The sequence below is a fragment of the Dendrobates tinctorius genome, unplaced genomic scaffold (genome assembly GCF_039654945.1).
Source record: "Dendrobates tinctorius isolate UK_male_01 unplaced genomic scaffold, ASM3965494v1 ptg000046l, whole genome shotgun sequence".
Taxonomy (NCBI): Eukaryota; Metazoa; Chordata; class Amphibia; order Anura; family Dendrobatidae; genus Dendrobates; species Dendrobates tinctorius.
Window position 1 is genome coordinate 82006140 of NW_027361714.1, and position 14713 is coordinate 82020852.

Below are 14713 nucleotides of genomic sequence, written 5' to 3' on the forward strand. Positions count from 1 at the left end.
GGGAAGCTCGTATCACCTCACTGAGGGTCTCATAGGTTGTAGTTCATCGAATATAATAAAGCAACATCAGACATGCCATACTTAGGACACTCCGTTTGGGAGCAATCCATATCTCAGCTTCTGGAGGGGTTAGAGCCGCGAAAATTAGAGGTTATAAAAGCTAGTTTCGTGCCCTTCACAGAAATGTAGTCTCTGACGCGTATGATTTTTGCAATATGACTTGTTTTAATACTTCCCATATCTTTCATCCAGCCTCGTGGCCAGAACAAAGGAATCCTTTAGCTTAACTAATTAACATTCCTTTCTCAACAGGAAATGGATGGTATCATGTTTCAGATGCAGGCAGAGAGCACACACACAGACAGCTGCTAAGGAGGGGGGATGCTGCCAGCTATGTGACAGGCTGGTCTCCTCAGTGTGTAGCAATGGGAGATTCTAGAAAGTTCTACCTTACAGACATTTTACATTACAGGTGGCTGGTCTTCTAGGCAAGAGGCGCAGGGCTTACAAGCTCTTTTCTACAGAGCTTGGAAGCTCTGCTTTAAGGCTGACTAGATCACTCACTCCTCAGCTTGTAGAATCCGAGCGCATTCAGTTCGCACCAGCACCACATCCATACTGCTGGCCCAAGCTGACAATCACTCAGGGATGTATCTTTCCATGGAAGCAAAAATATATGAGCCAGGGGAATGATGCACTCCTTAAAATGGATTATGAGATAGCCGCTTTAAGGGAAGCGTCAGATGGCCGTATAACTTGAATGGGGATCGCAAAGCAAAAGCTTGGACTTGGCCGCTGGCTCTCCCAAACCAAGCATGACAGCTAAATAGAAATACTGGATGTCATGCTCTGGTCAGGAGAGCTGCCTGCTAGTCCAAGCATTGCGTTGCGATCCCCATCCAAGTTATATGGCCGTCTGATTCTTCCCTAATTCTATGTATTTTCTTTCTCTGTAATTATAGGTAATCTGCCATTTTCTCACCATGGAAACAACAAAAACCCTCACTGTAGCATTGATCCACTCCCGCTTGGATTACTGCAACGCTCTATTAATTGGCCTCCCCGTCACTCGACTATCCCCTCTCCAGTCCATACTTAATGCAGCAGCCAGGGTTGTCCATCTGGCTAATCGATTCTCGGACGTGTCCTCTCTTCGTCAGTCATTACACTGGGTGCCAATTCATTATAGGATCCAATTCAAAGTACTTGTTCTCACCCACAAAGCTCTCCATGGTGCGGCACCCCCCTACATCTCCTCCCTCATTTCTGTCTATCGGCCTAGCCGATCACTGCGCTCTGCAAACGACTTTCGACTAACCTCTGCACTAATCCGTACCTTCCACTCCCGACTCCAAGACTTCTCTCGTGCTACTCCTATCCTCTGGAATGCTCTACCCCAAGAAATTAGGACTATCCACAATTTGCATAGTTTTAGGCGCTCCCTCAAAACACATTTGTTCAGAGTGGCTTATCACGTTCACTAATCAAAGTCATTCTATGTGTAAGTGTGCGTGTGTAGCCCATTCACTATCTCCATCCATCCTTCACTCCTGCAAGATGGCTGGACCTTCATTGTAAATATACAATTGTTAATACACACCTGTACTTTGTATCTCCCTCACCTCATTGTAGATTGTAAGCTCTCACGAGCAGGGTCGTCTTATTTCATCTTATTTTGCTTTAATTATTGTATTGTTGTTACTTATGACTTGTGTTGTTAAACTGTTAAACTGTATAGCGCTGCTGAATATGTTGGCACTATATAAATAAAGATTATTATTATTATTATTATAGGTAATTGGATGTATGAATTCAATAAAAATGGTGGAAATTTTGCCAAATTCTGTTCAAATTAAAACTCAACATATTTGGTACAACTCAATGACATATTTTTCCTTCATGCCATCCCAAGGCTGATGTACCCGCACATCAATAATCTCTACAAAAAAGGGTGATTGTTTTTCAGAAAATTTATACATTTTATGGCACAAAACTGTTGATGTAGGTGTCAAAATCTGTGATAAGTTCCTGACTCGTTCTGCACAGTAATCTCCCCTACGTCTTTCAGAGAGAGTTCAGTTGTATTCCCCTGACGTCCTTACACACACAGCTCTGGCAAAAATTAAGACACCACTGCAAAATGTTCAGTTTGTCTGATTTTTCTCTTTATAGGTATATTTTTAAGTAAAATGTAAATTGCTCTTTCATTCTATAAACTACTGACAACATGTCTCTGACTTTCCAAGCAATAAATTTTGTATTTTTTTGCTAAAAATGAAAAATTGTCAAAATTAAATAAAAGAACCAGTGCTTTCAGACCCCAAATAATGCTTAGAAAACAAGTTAATAATCTTTTAGAAACAACAATACTAATGTTTTAACTCAGGAAGAGTTCAGAGATCAATATTTTGTGGAATAACCATGATTTTTAATCACAGCTTTCATGAGTCTTGGCATGCTTTCCACCAGTCTTTCACACTGCTTCTGGTGCAAAAATTTAAGCAGTTCTTCTTTGTTTGATGGCTTGTCACTTTCCATCATCCTCTTGATTACATTCCAGAGGTTTTCAATGGGGTTCAGGTATGGATAATGGGCTGCCCATGACAGAGTTTTGATGTGGTGGTCTATTAATTTTTGCCAGAGCTGTATTCTCTCAACATTTTCTGCAAACCCGTGTGTAGCAAATAAGCGGAAGTGATGACTATCTATCCGAGTCTCATTCATTTCTGACACCACAACACAAACCACATGTGACATGGCGGAAGAGGCGAAGAGGTGGCTGCGAGCTCTTGTGACGGTAGAGATAACCAAGGTGTAGTTCTAATGCAAAACTTCACGTATGGAAAACGGGGGTCTCCTCTCAATATTTGCTCCATGTCCTCATATCGTGCTGTTAGAAAATGAACACCCTGTTAAGGTTTATTGTATGGTTTTATGGCCAAATAGGTCTTGTGGCGCAGAGGAAGGTGGAGGAGGGGAGAGAATGTGGGGGCCGCAGCAGTGCCCCCCACTCTAATAATAGTAAATTCACAATCACTTAGGAAGAGATTATCCCAAAGATGAATGTTCTGCCTGCTGATTGAGAGGCGGTGTAATATCTGTGTACGATGACTACATCTGCATAGATAATGCCCTCATGGGCTTTATGGGGGCATGAAGACAATAAGTGCAGGTGTCCATAGGCACTTGCGTGTCAAGCCTATTCTTTGTGTACCTATCTCGGCGTGCCAGTCTGGGGATATAGATTTGGGTGTCATGTTCGTTGTGTAGAGAGGATTTGGCTGCTGCATTATGAGGACAAAGAGATGTTACAGACTGGTTTCTATGGCAACAGAAGATGTAGTCAGAACCCAAATTCTAATATCCCAAATGTTGTGATGTGTGCGCACTATGCAGTCTCCAAAATTGTGATGCAGAAATAGTCCCCCCCCCTTCTTGTCAGGGCGGCATGCTGTGTGAGGGGCTGCACACTGGCACTCCATTTCTACTTTTGAAGAGTGACAATTTTGGGCTGAGCAGCTCAGAGGAAGGGACACAACACACAGGCCCTGTTTTGTGCATGTGAAATGTGTGTGTTCTGTACAAGGCAGCGGTTGGCTGCTTTTCCGGACATGATGTGGTTGAATCTGTCATCGTAATGGAAATTCATTGCTGTAGCTATGGTAAATGGAGTTTTCTGCCTGTGCTGAATGCATTAGTCTAATGAGATGTTTGCAGCTGGAGAGCTGAGCGGCTGGAGGAGACTCACAGCCTGAGAGCAGACAGGGGGAAGATGGCTCTGCTGTGTGTGCATGCCCTGGCAATCAGCTGTCCTCCCAGTCACAACACCCTGTGAAGCCACTGACAACTGCTCCACAGGAAGGCAAAGGTAAGGGGAGACATGCAGGCTGCCGCCATGCCTCCTGCCAGGGCACCATCCCTGCCTCTCTCAGAACTGGGCAATTGACATTTATCTTGGGCATGGACATATTAGAGGATAGAGTCATATCCAGTGTGTGTGTATGTGTGTGTGTATATATATATATATATATATATATATATATATATATGTGTGTGTCCTCACATAAATAGTGGAACGGGCATATATACTTGGCATTGAAATGGAGAAAGCAATACAGTATATGTTATTATTAGGAGTTGCTAAACCTCTGTGCACACAAAACATGGACAGATTTTTAATTTTCTATTTATTCTGCTTACTATATGGGGTGTATTAGCAGTGGACTAATATGGATATAATGTATTAACGTCACACAGATCTCTGCCATTATTTTGTTATGGATGCTGAACACATTGTAAATATTATTGCATAGTAAAGTAGAAATAATAGTATATTTCCAAGTACTGCACTGCTATCCATGTGCCATCCATGTATTTGCTGCATAGTCTGTATTCCTCATAGCTTACTGGCAGTAGTAACACACTTGTGAATGCACTGTCATGGGCAGGCTCCAGTTCTTCCAGGTGAATGAGCTGGAGGCTGACCTGCCTGAGATCTACTAGTAGCACTTTGCACAGTCAGTTCTCTTTCCAAGTGTCAGACTCCGGTTAGAGCTGCATGATTAGTCCTGTAGCTCTCTGGCTGGACATGGCCTTCTAGGGGATTGTATACCCTGCTGGTCACTTGATTGTTTCCTTGTGTACTTCAGTTTGGGAGATACCGTAATCTCCATTCAGCTTTACTATCAGCTCTGCTAATGTTTTCATAAAGCCATTCTAGGATATGTTGCAGATGGAAAGGCGGTTAACCCCTTCAGATGAAAAATTGTGAAGCGGTGGACAACTGACACTGCATTTTATATAGCACTCCCTTAGCTACCTAGCTGGTTTATGATGATGAAAGAAGTCTGACACCTGACAACCTCATTGCTTAGAGGTTAGAATCTTCATTGTGTTTTTTTTTTAATACAATTTTAGAATGTGCGCTCAAGAAATCTTTCACATGCCATTTTACTAAAGATATTTGAATAGAGGTAAAACCTGTATTACAAAAGGTATACAATGTAATGTGCCTTCTTTGTGTAGTTACACTATTTATTTCTTATGCTAATTTATAGAGCCATCATATTCCAGGGCGCTTTACATACATCATCTCTGTTCCCATTGGGGCTCACAATCTAAATTCCCTATCAGTATTTATTTATCTTAGTTATATATATATAGCGCCATTAATTCCACAGCACTTTACAGACATCATCATCACTGTCCCCATTGGGGTTATATAGCATTGAGGTTATATAGCACCATTAATTCCACACTCCGCACTTTACAAACATTATCATCACTGTCCCCATTGGGGCTATATAGCAGTTATATATAGCAGCTGTATAGCGGTTATATAGCATTGAGATTATATAGCGCTCTTAATTCCACATTCTGCACTTTACTGACATTATCATCACTGTACCTGATGGGGCTCACAATCTAGATTCCCAATCAGTATGTCTTTGGAGTTTGGGAGGAACCGGAGTACCCAGAGGAAACCTATACAAACATGAGGAGAACATACAAACTCCTTGCCGATGATGTCCTTGGTGGGATTTGAGCCCATCAGTGTCTGACTGGGATGCCTACCGACAACTAGTAGTACTGACACTGGGGGCCCACCCTAAAGTTCCATGCTAATATTAGGCTAGGTTCACACTTGTGTTTTATTATTTGTTAAGAGGCTGAGTCGTAAGTTCCATAATTATCATGATTCTAGCTATACCTTTTTAATTTTTAGGCCTTCGGGTGGCAGTAAATTGTTTAATTTCCCAGAGAAATATTTTTTTTTATTTATGAGTTGACACAAGGCTTGACTTTTGCAATGCCATCAATTGAGTGTGCATATCATTTAAAGGGGTTGTCCTACATAAAAGACTAGCTGAAGAACCCGGTGTTGCCTGGGCATAGTAACCAACTGTGGTTAGTTATAACAAATTATAATGATTATATCTAATATATAAAGCTCAAGTGTGTATGTATGTATGTGTGTATGTGTGTGTGTGTGTATGTCCGGGATTGGCATCCGCACCGTCGCAGCTACAGCCACAAAATTTGGCACAGTCACACGTCTGGACCCCGAGAGTGTCCTAAACTATGTTGTGAGGCAAAATTTTAACCCCGCGCGTTCCAATTCACCAAATAATTTTGCCCCTATCTACATAATGGGGAAAAAGTGTGTGTGTGTCAAGCCCCGCCCCTCATTATGATGTCATAATGGTTGCCATGGCGACACTGATGTCATCATAGGTTGCAAGCCCCGCCGCTCATTATGATATCATAATGGTTGACCATGGGATGGAGGATGTGTGATGGGTATATGGGCACTGGACTATGCGATGGAGGATATGTATGACGGGTATATGGGCACGGGACTATGGGATGGAGGATGTGTGATGGGTATATGGGCACGGGACTATGGGATGGTCGATATGTATGATGGGTATGTGGGCACGGGACTATGGGATGAAGGATATGCATGATGGGTATATGGGCATGGGACTATGAAATGAAGGATGTGTGATGGGTATATGGGCACTCGACTATGGGATGGCGAATATGTATGATGGGTATATGGGCACGGGACTATGGGATGGAGGATGTGTGATGGGTATATGGGCACTCGACTATGGGATGGAGGATATGTATGATGGGTATATGGGCACGGGCCTATGGGATTGTGAATATGTATGATGGGTATATGGGCACGGGACTATGGGATGGAGGATATTTATAATTTGCTATATCTAACCACAGTTAGTTACTATGCCCGGGCAGCGCCGGGCTGTTCAGCTAGTTGCACATAAAAACCGTGCATCTAATCCTATCCTGTGTGATACTGACTGCTGAGCCGTGTATCTAATCTCATTCTGTGTGATACTGTCTGCTGAGCCGTGTATCTAATACTATTTTACTGTGTGATACTGTATTGTGAGCTGCGTATCTAATCCTATCCTGTGTTATACTGACTGCTGAGCTGTGTATCTAATCCTATCCTGTGTTATACTGACTGCTGAGCTGTGTATGTAATCCTATCCTGTGTGATACTGACTGCTGAGCCATGTGTCTAATCCTCTCCTGTGTGATATTGACTGCTGAACCGTGTATCTAATCCTATCCTGTGTGATACTGACTGCTGAGCCATGTGTCTAATCCTCTCCTGTGTGATACTGACTGCTGAGCTGTGTGTCTAATCCTATCCTGTGAGATACTGACTGCTGGGCCGTGTATCTAATCCTATCCTGTGTGATAATGGGCTCCCCCTGCAGTCTGTGTCAGAGGGTGGTCTGTGTTGGCACGGTAATAAATTGTGTTATTTCCAGCTTTACAGAAGGACGATAACACCATAGAAATGATAAGAATAATAGGCCTCAGTTACCACAACTGTCTACAAAGAAAACTGTTGCTGATAGCAACCAATCACAGCTCATTTTTCATCTTTTAAACAGCTCTGGGACAGCGTGGTGAGTTTTGAGTGGCGACTTTTGTGTTTCGACTATTATGTGGTGAGGTTGGTGTATGTGTGGTGAAATGTGTGCTGAGGGAGGTATATGTGTTGAAGCACGTGGTAGTGTGTGGTGCATTTTGTGTCTGTTCATATCCCTGTGTGTGGTGAGTATCCCATGTCAGGGCCCCACCTTAGCAACTGTACGGTATATACTCTTTGGCACCATCGCTCTCATTCTTTAAGTCCCCCTTGTTCACATCTGGCAGCTGTCAATTTGCCTCCAACACTTTTCCTTTCACTTTTTCCCCATTATGTAGATGGGGCAAAATTGTTTGGTGAATTGGAACGCGCGGGGTTAAAATCTCGCCTCACAACATGCCTATGACACTCTCAGGGTCCAGACGTGTGACTGTGCCAAATTTTGTGGCTGTAGCTGCGACGGTGCGGATGCCAATCCCGGACATACATAATACATACATACATACACACACACACACACCCACATTGAGCTTTATATATTAGATTATATTATTCATAATCTCAAGGGACACAAAAAAAACCTCAAACTGATCCTTTACTCGCCCTACCGCCTCTCGCCACTGTTCTAGCGTTTGTCGATTGGCTGCAGCGATGACTTCACGCCTTCAGTGCTGCTCAGTGGCTCATGACATTTACACCAGATGCTGAGTTCAGTGACTGGCTGCAGCTATGCAGAAATGACATCACTTCTGCAGCTGTTCAACACGATCTATGAAGTGAATTAGTTTTTTTGTGGGGATTATTTTTTCATTCCCGAGTCTACTAAACGGCACCACCCATTAAAGACTGGCTTTTATTATTTGGGGGTGGGAAGGTGGGATTTTTTTTCCTTTCTTTTACATACTTTTAGTGAAAAATAACATAAGATTTATTAATTTTTGCAAATAAAAATTCAAGTTAATTTTATTATTGGTACATGCATTTTGACTTTGGGGGGTGGCGATTTTTGCATGAATTATGAAGGACACCTTGTGCCCATTCCAGGATAGCAGTGGAGACTGAAATTGTTAAAGGAAATCTGTCAGGATTTCACATATCAAACTACGGTATTTAAATGCGCATATAGCTTTCAAAGACAAGTCCAGCAATATCTTTTCTTGTCCAGCCGGTTCCTCCATTACTGAGATATCAGCATTTTAATTGAAAGGCAAATGAGGCTGAAGGACTATGGTAGATATGAAACCTCTGTCACTCCAGCTCTATTCCTTGCTCAGCACCGCCTCCTGCTACTTGACTGATAGCTCCTCTGCCTGAAATCACACTGCAGAGAGGCTGTCAGTCAAGTAGGAGGAGGTGTCCCTGGTCAGAGAATAGAGCCGGAGTGACAGAGGCTTATGGTTCTTTAGCCTCATTTGTGTATCAATTCAAAAGCTGATTTCTCAGTAACAGAGGAATGGATTGTCCTTATAAAGGTATTGCTGGACTTGTCTTTGAAAGAGCACCTTGCGCATATAAATGGTTTAGTTGGGAAATCCTGCTGACTGATTACCTTTAAATCATAAACTAGAGTGCTGGGATAGAAGAGGGCAGTTGTGTAGGAAAATAGGAAAAAAACCGCTTTTGGGGGGTGAAGGATAGAGATGGTAGATGGGCCAAGGGCATAGTACAGGAAGCTCTACTACTCACTTCATTCCGAGCACTGTGACTCCTGCCCGTAGTGCTAGTACTGGTCTGACATAGCAGTGCAGGTGAGTGGGAACATGATCTCTTTAGTCCTTTCTCATACTTAGTTTTGAAATACTTGCCTTGGCCTTAAACTCCACAGCCTGTCCATGCAGGTGTGGTGATTGTAGGTATGCAGGATGGAGTGACGAGTCGCTAGACAATTTGATGCTTTCAATAATAACGTTTATATGACTAGGGGCCTTATACAAACAAACACAACACCGGTAGAACACGACAACTTCTGGCAATGGCCAGTCACTATAGGGCCGCGGTATGGCCGACTACGGGTCCTTAGTTATATAGCCCACTTAGCTGTCCAGACGTCCCTCGCCATTCAGGATGGTGGTCTTTCGGCGTAGCAGTTGCTGGGCCCAGTTGCGGAGGTGTTGGCGAAGTCTTCACGTGCTCCGGCGCGCCGATGACACTGGATCCCCACAGGCCCCAGTGGAGTCCTTGGACGGTTGGGCCGCAGCCCCCGGACTGGGGAGAGCGGCAACTATGTGTGGTGGCGAATGACAGGCCACCTGTGCAGCTAACGGCTGCGACGTGGAATCCGCGGTCAGCAAAGGCCCGGCCCCTGCTGCGGACCGAAGCGGGGTAGTAGTGGCCGCCGGTGGTGCTGGACTAGCTGTGGCCACGGGGGAAGGCAAGGCAGCTGCGGGCGGCAGGTAACAGGCTGCAGCCGCGGGCTGAGGGGAGGCAGCAGCGGCCGCGGGCAGAGCTGAGGCCGCAGTGACCTCGGGCTGGAGCGGGGTGGCAAGTACTGGATGTTCACCTTGGCACCGTCCCTCAGGTGTCCCCTGTCAGCGTCTTCCCTGGCACCGGTCAGTCGCTCTCACTTGCAGTCGCTCCCACGGTCTCCAGCTGCTTCTCTCCCAGTCTGCTGACTCATTGCCCCGGGAATTCCCCGCCTTCCTTATATCGGTCCCTCCCCCAGCCCATCTGTCTGTCACAATGGTCCGTCCCCGAATTCTGTCCCCCGGGGACAGTTTCCCCCGGAACCCAGATGACGGCTCCTTTGGTTCCGGCCCGGATACTCGACGAGGGCCGTTCCTCCCACACTCTCCCGTCCTGTATGCTCGCTAGTCCTCGGGCGAGGGTTTTTGTAGACTCGGGTTAGTCTTTTGGGACGACAGTCCTTGTCGCCACACGAACTGGTCCTGTTTGTAACGTTCAGGGAGTTTGCCAGCTGTTGACCGCTCGGAGCGTCGAAGCTCGGCTGTAGTGGAGTCTTCTGGGGTGGTGGAGGGTGGTTGAATAGATGGTTCTGGTGGGATGCCCAGGTTTACTGTAGTGCCACTATTAGGGCGACCCGCAGATGTGACGGGGAAGTCGTCTTCGTCATCCAGTTCCCAGACTGTGGGTAGGGGGTTGGGGACCTGGAGGGTCGGCTCGGGCCGCGGGGATCGGTAGACGTACAAGGTCGTAACATGTTGCGGTGCACAACCCGAGTGAGAGGTGGCTATCTCCTTCTGCTTGTATTTCGTACACAGGCCCGTCGGGGCTTATTCGACGTAACACTCGGTACGGGTTCACCTCCCACCGTGGTTCTAATTTGTTTTGGGGACGTTGATCGAGTACGAGTACCCAGTCCCCAATTTGAAAGTCAATGGGTGGGAGTAGTGCCTCCCCCCTGGTGTTCTAGATCCTAGAGCTTTGTATGGACGATATGGTGGAGGGTCTGCAGCCGGTGGTTGCGGACCCACGAGGATACCCCGGTCCAGTCCAGGGTAGGGGTTTCACTGGGTTCAATTCCACCTCCGTAATTCCTTTGCCTTCCCGTCCGAACAGCAATGAGTAAGGGGGTATAACCAGTCACTCGATGTACCCAATTGTTGTATACCCACACTAGCTCGGGAACATATTCAGGCCAGTGGGCCCTTCGGTCACTTTCTAGGGTGCGCAGCATTTGGATTAGTGTACGATTGAATCGTTCACAGGCTCCGTTTCCCTGCGGGTGGTACGGCGGCGTCCGCGATTTATCCATACCGTAAAGACGGTGCAGGTGTTCAACTTCCAGTAATCCACGCAAAAGCGCAGAGTGCCATCCTTTTTCCGAACCAGGACAATAGGGGCCGCCCAAGGATTTGGCTTTCTCGTATGACCCCCTTCCGGAGCATTTGGGCTAACAAGGTTTTCACTTCCTGGTATAACTGTGGTGGTATTTGCCAATATCGCTCCGAGATGGGGGCCGCTCCTGCCGTGGGGATCCCATGCGTGATGGCCGTGGTACATCCGAAATCGTCCTCATGGCTGGCGAAGACACTGTAAAATTGTCCAAGGAGTGTCTCTACTTGGAGAAGCTGGGCTGCCGCTAGGCTGGAAAGTTCAGCCCACATTCTTTCCAGGATGACTCGACCTTTCTCCTGGACCGAGGATGTGGCGGCCTGTTGGGTTCATACCATTACGGCCCAGGGATCTTCGGGTTGCACCCTCAACTGGACTGCGGGGTCCAGCAGCATCTCCTCCAATGGCCTTACTAGTTTGGCCATTTCGGCCCGGGGCTTCAGGGCGATGTCCTGATCTTCCAGGTTGACACAACGTACCAAGACAGTCCCTTCCCGCACTGTGGCCAGGGAGCGGGCTACCAGGAGGCCAGGGTGCAGGCGCTCTGAGTAACATGGCTCCACCTGTACCTCCACGCCCTCCAGTGGTATCGGAGCGCGGATCAGCAGGGCCACCACCGTCTGTCCAGGAGGAAGCACAAGCGGGGGGGCCGCCGGCGAGATGACCTTACCCAGCGCCTCACCCTCCTGACACTCCTGGAGCACTCACGCCTCCCGCACCAACTGCTGGAAGACGTGCCCTTGGGCCGTGCGAGAACCCCACTGACTTAGGGTCTCCTGCGTGGAGTCGTTGAGTAGCGGATTGCCGAACTCCCGCAGTATGTTCATGCCCAAGATGATCGCATGATGATCGTTAGTCTCTCCTTGGGTTAGGACCACTCCCCGGCGGCCGAGGGATTTACCACACAATGTCATCTGAAGCCACACCACCCTGGCGACAGGTACCGGCAGTTGGTTTGCGGCCACTAGTCGTATCATGGGCCCCCACTGGGGCCTAGCCGCTTCTGGGAAATTCTGCCGGAAGTATGTTGCCGGCATGGTCGTTACCTGCGACCCTGTATCCACTAGGCACCGCACAGCACGGCCCGCGACTTCGGCCCATACTATTGGGCACTTAGCGACCAGTTCTTCGGGACTTCCACCACCCCTCGTTGTGGCTTCCGGCTCCGAGCGGCATCCCCCATGCCCGGAGCCCTCTAGCTTAATGTCCGCCGGGGTGGGTATTTCCCACGCCGCGGACACTCCCGTGAGAAGTGACCCAATTCTCCACACTCATAACACCCGGGTGGTGAGGCTCGACCACCCCGGGTATTGCGAGTTCCCCAGGGCCCGGAACTGTAGCCAGGTCGGCCGGGCGTGGGCTCCGTCTTTTTCTTCACTTCAGCCAGCTCTCCCCGGATACTCTTCAGTTCTTGTCTCATTTCATCAATCCATTGAGGTTCCTCGACAACGCTTATGGCCGACTCCATACTCCGGGCCTTCCCCACAGGAGCCGTCATCCCCTGCTCTTGCTCTCGCACCCAGGCCTGACTCCCCACTTCGGAGAAGGCTAACTGTGGGATCACTCGGACCTGTTCCCGCAATGCCTGCTTGAATAGCGGGTCCCGGAGTCCAGTCACTAGCAGGTCACGCAGGGTAATGTCGATGGGCCCTACCCCTATTCCGTCCTTCCTTTCTATGGCGGTGCGTAGCTTCTGGAGGACGTTCATGTACTTCTAGAATCTGCAAGACCCTGGCGAAGATGTTGCGATGCCCCGGGGGTCTCAACATTACTGACTTCCGGGCTTCCCCATCTAGCGCCATAAGGGCCACCTCAACCTCTAATGGGGTGCATGCGGAAAAGGCCCCGCATCTATTCTGTCCAGCGTATCGGAGCCAGTAAACCGGGGCAAGTTACTTAGCATGGCCCCCAGGGAGATGCTGGAGCGGGGACCCCCATCATCATCAGCGGCCGCAGCCCCACTCTGATCAGACGCACCGCCGTCTGCACTCGGAGACTGCATCCTGCCGACTACGCCAAATGTGATTGCAGGTACGCAGGATGCAGTGATGAGTCGCGAGACAATTTGGTGCTTTCAATAATAACGTTTATACGACTAGAGGGAACTTTCCTCAGTCGCGGTCTGCTCACCAAAAAAAGGGGTAACACGTGTTGCCCTCGCAGGGGCCTTATACAAACAAACACAACACCGGTAGAACATGACTACTTCCGGCAATGGCCGGTCACTATAGGGCCGCGGTATGGCCGACTACAGATCCTTAGTTATATAGCTCACTTAGCTGTCCAGACGTCCCTCGCCATTCGGGATGGTGGTCTTTCGGCGTAGCAGTTGCTGGGCCCAGTTGCGGAGGTGTTGGCGAAGTCTTCACGCGCTCCGGCGCGCCGATGACACTGGAGCCCCACAGGCCCCCGGTGGAGTCCTTGGACGGTTGGGCCGCAGCCCCCGGACTGGGGCGAGCGGCAGCTATGTGTGTTGGTGAATGACAGGCCACCTGCGCAGCTAACGGCAGCGGCGGGGAGTCCGCTGTCAGCAAAGGCCCGGCCCCTGCTGCGGACCGGAGCGGGGCAGTAGTGGCCGCCGGCGGCGCTGGACTTGCCACGGCCACGGGGGAAGGCAAGGTGGCTGCGGGCGGCAGGTAACAGGCCGCAGCCGCCGGCTGAGGAGAGACGGCAGCGGCCGTGGGCAGAGCTGAGGCCGCAGTGGCCGCAGGCTGGAGCGGGGCAGCAAGTACTGGATGTTCGCCTTGGCACCGTCCCTCAGGTGTCCCGTCGGCATCTTCCCTGGCACCGGTCAGTCGCTCTCACTTGCAGTTGCTCCCACGGTCTCCAGCTGCTTCTCTCCCAGTCTGCTGACTCATCGCCCCGGGAATTCCCCACCTTCCTTATATTGGTCCCTCCCCCAGCCCATCTGTCTGTCACAATGGTCCGTCCCCAAATTCTGTCCCTGGGAACAGTTTCCCCCGGAACCAAGATGACGGCTCCATTGGTTCCGGCCCAGATAGTCGATGGGGGCCGTTCCTCCCACACAGGTGTGCAGGGCTTACTGCTCCAAACTTCCAGGTGCAGTGTAGTGACTGCAGTGCAGTGGGGATAGCTACACTGGACCTTTTAGATGCCCCCCTTCTCTATGTAAAAGACAGAAACTGCACCTCCATAGCAGCCAGCAAGTGGTAGTTCAGCTGTTAACACATTATTTGTAGTCTATGCCTGCTTTTTGGTTGAGTTTTACCTTTTTTTTTAATTCCAACTTGCTTTGCTGGCCCTGACCCCGCCATCGTGTCGTCCAGTTCAGGCTTAGAACGTGGGCAGGACATACTGCTTCACTGGGCAACACATCATGCACTGTTAGGAGGTGGGCCTGTGTAGAGAGAAGACAGGCCATGCTTTTCCAAACCAGGACGTAAGTCCTAAGATGTGGGAGGGATGTGACACCTGTGGGAACTTCTACTGAAGGAAGCATTCTTTATGGAAGAAGCCTGGGAGGAGGCCCAATCGATAATTGTTTGGTGC

General features: G+C 48.6%; 1 protein-coding gene across 5 annotated transcripts in view; it reads left to right on the forward strand.

Annotated features, from left to right (window-relative positions):
• The first annotated feature begins 3469 nt into the window (after positions 1 to 3469).
• The window catches only part of SCML4 (Scm polycomb group protein like 4), a 184788-nt gene continuing 173544 nt past the window's right edge, over positions 3470 to 14713 (forward strand). For 4 of the 5 annotated variants that reach the window (XM_073576064.1, XM_073576071.1, XM_073576073.1 and 1 more), the window contains exon 1: positions 3673 to 3868. The gene's annotated coding sequence lies outside the window, so the exon portion shown is untranslated. The other variant, XM_073576066.1, reaches the window with a different exon arrangement.